The following is a 7,897-nucleotide window of genomic DNA, read 5'->3' as shown; positions in this document are numbered from 1 at the left end:
GGTGGACGGGGGGTTGGGTGGGGCGGTGTCGACACTGACGATGGTTGCGTTCTGTTGGTGGCCTCTCTCTCTCTCCACCTATAATATGAGGATGCTATCATCACCCTTTAGATATCTCACATCTCTTGCTCTCTGAGCTGCGTATTGTACGGTCATTAGCAAACACACTCTCTCTCTCTCTCTCTCTCTCTCTCTCTCTCTCTCTCTCTCTCTCTCTCTCTTTCTCTTTCTGGGAAGAAGAAGATCTTGGACTTTGTCAACAAGCGCATTTGTATGCTCTGAAAACTTTCTCGATTATTTAGGAGATACGAAGATCTACATCACCTAGAATTTGACTGAAAGCTGTGGTAGAATTACTTAGTAGTCAGTGCCCCTTGTGACATTAGTGTGTTTACGAGTTTTTTAACTTAGACTTTATTTAGGATTAAAAATCTCGTTCACTGGGCCATACCACTACGTTCAAATTTTTCCTAAACCGCGCAAGCGCAGTACAGAGTATGTGACGTGGTTATCCCTGTCATGGCAACGTTACTGTACCATAGAAACGAAATCAGATACGGGCATTGTTAAAATACCAGTAGATAATGACTGTGGAATTCTTGGGACCTGGTACTCTCGCTGATGTTGAGGAGGACCTTGCTCTAAGTGATGATAATGTTCAAGAACATCTGCTTACACAGGAACATTGGCCACGACTTGTCTCTACTAAATCTCATAAGTTGATCCCTGCTGGTGCGGCTCCTAGTCTCATGGACCATACTTAATACCTCCAAAAAACAAACATGCATGGAGCATGATTCAGATAGCAGTAATGAGCCATCATCCCCTGCTGAGGTATTAGGAACAGTTGGAAACGGGAAATGATGTTGCAACGAACGACCCTCATCAACATCCCCAGTTCGGTATTTTAGTAAAGTGTCCAGATTTTGACTCTCTCTCTCTCTCTCTCTCTCTCATCTTGAGGACCTTCTTCTTCTTCTTCTTCTCTCTCTCTCTCTCTCTCTCTCTCTCTCTCTCTCATCTTGAGGACCTTCTTCTTCTTCTTCTTCGGACACACCAAACGACAGACGACGCCATTGAGTTGGAGGGCCAAAGGAAAAACGGCCCAATTTCTCTTAACTGTTCAAAGACGGAGTGACTCTTCTTGTCCAGGAATGCTCTTTTTTTTTTTTTTTTAGTCGTTCAGAGAAACGACCCGACATGACCCTGGACCTCTCTCTCTCTCTCTCTCTCTCTCTCTCTCTCTCTCTCTCTCCTGAAGGACCGAACACCCAGTTGGTCACTTCCCACGGAGTAAAAATAGACAGATGGAAATTAATTGTGGTCTTCGGCTGCATTTTGTCATGGCGAGCGAAACTGTTCGTTACGTTTTCTTTTGAGGTGGACGGGGGGTTGGGTGGGGCGGTGTCGACACTGACGATGGTTGCGTTCTGTTGGTGGCCGCCTCTCTCTCTCCTCCACCTATATATGAGGATGCTATCATCACCCTTTAGATATCTCACATCTCTTGCTCTCTGAGCTGCGTATTGTACGGTCATTAGCAAACACACTCTCTCTCTCTCTCTCTCTCTCTCTCTCTCTCTCTCTCTTTCTCTCTGGGAAGAAGAAGATCTTGGACTTTGTCAACAAGCGCATTTGTATGCTCTGAAAACTTTCTCGATTATTTAGGAGATACGAAGATCTACATCACCTAGAATTGACTGAAAGCTGTGGTAGTACTTAGTAGTCAGTGCGGTGACATTAGTGTGTTTACGAGTTTTTTAACTTAGACTTTATTTAGGATTAAAAATCTCGTTCACTGGGCCATACCACTACGTTCAATTTTTCCTAAACCGCGCAAGCGCAGTACAGAGTATGTGACGTGGTTAACCCGTCATGGCAACGTTACTGTACCATAGAAACGAAATCAGATACGGGCATTGTTAAAATACCAGTAGATAATGACTGTGGAATTCTTGGGACCTGGTACTCTCGCTGATGTTGAGGAGGACCTTGCTCTAAGTGATGAATAATGTTCAAGAACATCTGCTTACACAGGAACATTGGCCACGACTTGTCTCTACTAAATCTCATAAGTTGATCCCTGCTGGTGCGGCTCCTAGTCTCATGGACCATACTTATACCTCCAACAAACGATGCATGGAGCATGATTCAGCTAAGCAGTAATAGCCATCATCCCCTGCTGCTAAAACTACAAAGTGTGAATGCTTCCTCCTCTCAAAATAAAGTTCTAAATAATTCCCCTGCCTAGACCTGCTATTTCCCAGATTATACCTACCATGGCTACAAAAAAACTGTTCTCCCTGCCTTTGCTCCACGTGCTGAATACATAAAGCTCCTATTTAGAGAGAATCTGGGGGTTAATGTGAAGCTTCGCTGGCTATCGGAGGTTACCAAGATGTTCAGCCTCGATCGGAATTGGCTGAAGTTAAAATGTCTGCGGTCACTTCTCGATTTGTATACATTTGCGAGGCATCGCCTGGCTGGATATCATAAACAGGGTCAAGGGTGGTGAGGTTCGGTCACTTTATGTTAGATGTTCAGGATGATGTAAATAGACCCCGTAAGTTCCCTACATATCTCATCACTCGATATCCTGTGGATGTAGACCCTTCATTAGCTAAGGAACTGGAAGGGGTGCACTGTACGTCGTTTCCTACAGGATGGGAAGTCCATCAATCGTGTTGTCATTACTTGGAGCCACCAGATCCACCCCCGCCTTTTGTTAACTTCTCCTTCCTCCTTGTCTACCATCATTGTGAACTACGCAGAATGCCAGACGAAAAGCCATGGTGCTTCAAATGCTGGGGTATCGGTCACATCTCACGATACTGTGCTGCCCTGAAAAGTGTGCATTTGTGCTGCTGAGCATGACAGTCGGACCTGCCCTCATCGGCCCCCTGTACCACCCACAGTGGTTGACAGTTCTTTGGCATCAACATCAACCTCATTACCTCTACCTACACCGGAACTACTCGCATTGGAAATGCCCGAGATGTAATGAGCCTGGAGTCAATGTGTGGCATGGCTGTACCAGGCGTTTCAGGCTCTGCATCGAACCAGCTTATTGCACAACAGCTCCAGTGCCATCAATCAAACCCACTGTTACTGCCTCCTCACAAGTGACTACACTTTGTAATGCTGTAGATGTCCTCAAGTCTCGGTGTGACTCCCTTACATCACGTTTTGAAGCAATTGAATCTCGTTTAGAGAGCATGGACACTCGCATCGACAGTCTCGTAACCTCCTTTGACAATCTAACTTCTAAATTTGCTACTAATGATAACAAATTACAATCTCTTGTTGAAGCTCAGCAGGTTGTTATCACATCAGTTACTACACTCACTGAGAAACTTGACTCACTTGCTACACGTCTTGAGAGTGTTACTAATCCCCATACAGGACCATTGCCACGTGATACACCACCAATTCATACCGGTGTTACCACTGCCTCTTTATCTAGTCACCGTTCTTCCAAGGGACATGTTCGATAACCAAGTAAAGCTTAATATCATCTCATGGAATGCCTGTGGTATTACAAACTGGGCAAAACTTTCTGCACTTAGGGGAATTGTACATAGTCACCACCCAGATGTTATTCTAATTCAGGAAGCTTTTGTTGGTAATGCTCAGCCAAGGGAAGAAGCTCCCTCGCTCACTGGCTATGTATCCTACGTCCATTTAGTAAGACATGGCCTCATCACCTATATACGCACTTCAATTCAGCATAGACTTCTCCCAAACTCTGAGGATGAAGATACAACATTTCTATTATTTGAGATTACTGTTGGCGGAGGCACCATACGACTGTGCAATGTATATGCAGCACCAGGTAGGATAAATACAACCAAGCTTCCAGCCCCAACCCTTCGTGGTATGGTTTACATGGGTGATTTTAATGCCTGTTATCCAGACTTGGGAGATCTTGCTGGCACTGTGAACCGCAACGGGAACCTACTTCTAGGATACATTCGTTGAAATCAACTGACCCGTTGGGACTTGGTGGATCTACGCATGCACGAGGTGGTACTTTGGATCACATCTTGACCTGTGGCCTCGTACCTTCCCGAGTCAATTGTGTAAAGGTTCCTACGCTCTTCTCTGATCACATTGGTCTCAGCATCCAATATTCCTTTCCCGCTACACCTACTCCAATACACAATCGCACTTGCATCACAATTCCACCTAAGTACCAGCCTACGTACATTTCATATATGACTAACCTTCGACCCACATTTGACCTCCACTGTCCAGAGAAACTTTACTCCTTACTTGTTAGTACCACACATGCTTTCCACACACAATATATCAGAAAGCCTCATATCAGGCATCGTGTGGTGCTATGACACTGGATAATCGAATTTCTTCTGGCAGAAAAGAAGGCGATGGATGATGGCCTTGCCTTTATGAGACAACCAATTCCTGAGACTCTGCACCAGTATCAACTATCGAGAGATGATCTAGTTGCTCTACAGCAATGTGTACAAACAGATTCCTGGCACAAATTAACAGACAGCATCAACCATCAAACAAGCATCGGTTCCATGTGGCACCTCATCAACAGGATTGTGAAGAAGAAACCCCCAAGTGTCCTCCACCACAGCCCTGCTCAGTATGCACAGGACCTTATTGATGAGTGGTCAGCACAGTCACGAACCATCAACCTTCCAGCTCATATACAAGACTCTCTCTCTTCACATAAAAACCATCGTGCCTTACATCTCAGTTCAGTGATGAAGAGGACGATGTACGCATAACTTAGGGAGAGCTACGACATGCCTTAGCAAGGAGTAAGAAGTCAGCTCCTGGTGATGATGGCATCTACTATGCAGTCCTTTGCACACTCATAAAAATACCTGCCAACCCTCTCCTCCGGCTCTACAACCTCTGCCTCTGCCTGGGATATGTGCCCCTAGCATGGAGCATAGTACAATTATAACCCGTTCCCAAGCCATGGCACTGACAAATTTCGTCCTATCTCCCTCACTCCTGTTTCTGCAAAGTATTTGAACGTATCCTCCTCTCACGCCTTATGTTCCGGCTGCAAGATAAGCTTTCACCTAGAATATACGGCTTCCTACCCCAAGGAGGAACACATCATTGTCTCATGGAGCTCTACACTCGTCTCTCCCCAACCAGTGTTGTAGCCTTCATTGATTTGAAAAGTGCATTTGATGTTGCAAATAGAGACATTATTTTAGACCAGCTTATTGATTTTGGAATCAAGGGAAACCTTTTGAGGTGGATACGTGGATATCTTTGAAATAGAGTCTCTTGTGTGCTGTTTAAGGGAGCATTGAGCACTGCAAAGGAACTTGAACTTGGTACTCCACAAGGGGGAGTACTTAGTGCATTTTTATTTAATATCCTCCTACATCGCCTTCTTTCCTTACTTCCTGATACTGATAACACAACCATCACTTGCTACGCAGACGATATTTGCATTCATTCAACCTCCCCGGATCACTTGTAATGCTTCCTTTCTTCCTTCTACAAATCAGATCCTCCTGTGGTCATATCATCTCCCCAGGAAAAAGTAGAATCTTCTCCCCAAGGCCAGCAAGGAATCTACCAGAATTTACTGTGGGGAACAATGTTGTACCTTTATGCCCACAGTATATTTATTTGGGAGCGCCAGTGCGAATTACACCATCCATTCCAGCAAGACAGAAAGTACATCCCATTGTTCAAGATCTGCTGGCCCGGTTACAGCGACGCCTGACTCCTCTCAAGTGGCTTACTAATTATTCTGCAGGAGTATCTATCCCAGTTGTCAGAAACATATATATTGCTTTCATCTGCTCAGTGATAGATTATCTTTCCCCTGCACTATGTCAACTCTCCAGATCAACTCTACAGCCGCTTGAAAAATTCCAAAACCAAGCAATGAGATTCATTCTAGGTTGTCCAGCATCCACTAGAATTGTAAACATGCAACACGAACTCCATCTCCCCCCACTCGTTGAGTGAATATACTCCAATGTCACCTACTTCAATATCAAATGCCTGTATTACCCTCACCTGTCTCTTCACTATTCAAACATCATCAGAACTTCTCTGGATCTGGATGCACCTCTCCGATCAACTACTACGCCAGGGGGGACGTACACTAGTTAGTACTGTCTGTTCAAGCATTCGGGGGCTTGACATCAACATCGTGGCAGAGAACGTGGATCATGGCCTTGCACCCTGGCAGACTCCTGTGCCAGCAATCTCTTACACTCCAGTCTCTAAGACTGACTTGCCTCAACTTCAACAACAACGTGCATTGGAGACCATCGACAGACTATCCTCATCCCTCAGTGTAGCCCATCACCTCTACACAGACGGCTCCCTACAGCAGGATGGCAGTGCTGGATGTGCTGTTTTCTCCCCCACTTTGGAACCCCCGCCAGAGGGCTGGACAGGCCGTCGCCTCCCAAAGTCATCAAGCTCCACGTATTGTGAACTACATGGACTTCTAGATGCAGTTATTTTAATCACACGGACCAGAAACAACGGCTTGATCATCTGCGACTCGCAACCAGCACTCCAAGCCCTTTCATCACATAAGCCAGCATACCAGCCCCTGGTTACACAAATACATAGGCAACTAGACATGGCCAACATGAGCTCACTGGTAGTGCACTTCCTATGGATTCCCTCTCACGTGGGTCTTCTGGCTAACAACACCGTTGACCATCTCGCAAAGGCTGCCTGTCAGCTGGATCCTCCAGATGCTGATGCTCCCAGTCCATCTCTCCTGTGCTGCAGAAAAATGGTGCGCTAAGCTGCTCGCTCACCTACTCATCATCGTAGTAATGCCGAGAGAGCCACCAGTGTATCAATACAGCATTATGATCACTTCTTTCCTCACCAACACAAGTATCGCCGCGTGGACTCATGGCTCATCAAAATAACGTTGTTTGTGCACGTCTTCGGCTGGGTTGGTGACCAGTTTGGCAGGTGGCTGAGCAATATGGAGTTCCTCACTTCTCCTCCTGTAGGTTATGTGACGCACCCAACACCAACACTCTGGAACACTATTGCCTGGAATGTCCACTTGTTAGCGACATATTACCCCAAAGACTCACAGTAGTAGATATATGTAAAAAATTATTGACAGATTATGATTTGCTTGATGAGATCCTCATGCGCCATCCTCACTTTGGTGGATACTGAATAATCAGCTGTTATGTAAAACTAATTAAAGATAGGTACTACAACCTACCTACGAAATCAAACTAAATTTAATTTGAATTCCATATGAATTCATTTGTATAACCTTTAATATATAGAAATGAGCAATATTATTTTAATATGTACTAAATATCTGTCTATACTTTATTTTGTATTCCTTTGTGTAACCCTCATTATGTGCTGTAGATATAAACAATACTGTTTTGATATGTACTTAAATGTCTGAAATGAATAATTATCACATCGAACCGTGATCCATTTATATATCAATTCAAGCTACAAATGTCCTTTTTAATATCTAAATTCACTTTACCTCCCAAATGATATATTTTCATATATGTACGAAGGGGAATTTTTTTTTTTAATGATAATAATTTCGTCCCCCCATGGGATCGAACCACTGTCCAAGTGGACGGGGACGAAATCAGGACAGTCAGTGACGCTATCCAATCAGCCAACAGAGACGCTATAAGTTCATATCGATTCTGACTTTACAAATCACCCTCGATCTGAGTGCTTTCGTAATTAGAATCGATATGAAACCCCGTCTACCATGTTGGCCAATTCGAGCGTTTGACAGCACGTAGCCTTTTGTTATGAATAATTATCACATCGAACCGTGATCCATTTATATATCAATTCAAGCTACAAATGTCCTTTTAATATCTAAAATTCACTTTACCTCCCAAATGATATATTTTCATATATGTACCGAAGG

The 7,897-nt window shown here is 44.4% G+C and overlaps 1 pseudogene; it reads left to right on the top strand.

The window, feature by feature from the left end:
- The first annotated feature begins 4,385 nt into the window (after positions 1–4,385).
- LOC135204606 (uncharacterized) lies at positions 4,386–6,836 on the top strand (annotated as a pseudogene).
- The last annotated feature ends 1,061 nt before the right edge of the window (positions 6,837–7,897 follow it).

Source organism: Macrobrachium nipponense, chromosome 47 (genome assembly GCF_015104395.2).
Source record: "Macrobrachium nipponense isolate FS-2020 chromosome 47, ASM1510439v2, whole genome shotgun sequence".
NCBI classification, from domain to species: domain Eukaryota; kingdom Metazoa; phylum Arthropoda; class Malacostraca; order Decapoda; family Palaemonidae; genus Macrobrachium; species Macrobrachium nipponense.
The sequence above is the reverse complement of the archived record's forward strand: the minus strand, read 5'-3'. Positions and strand labels throughout refer to the sequence as shown.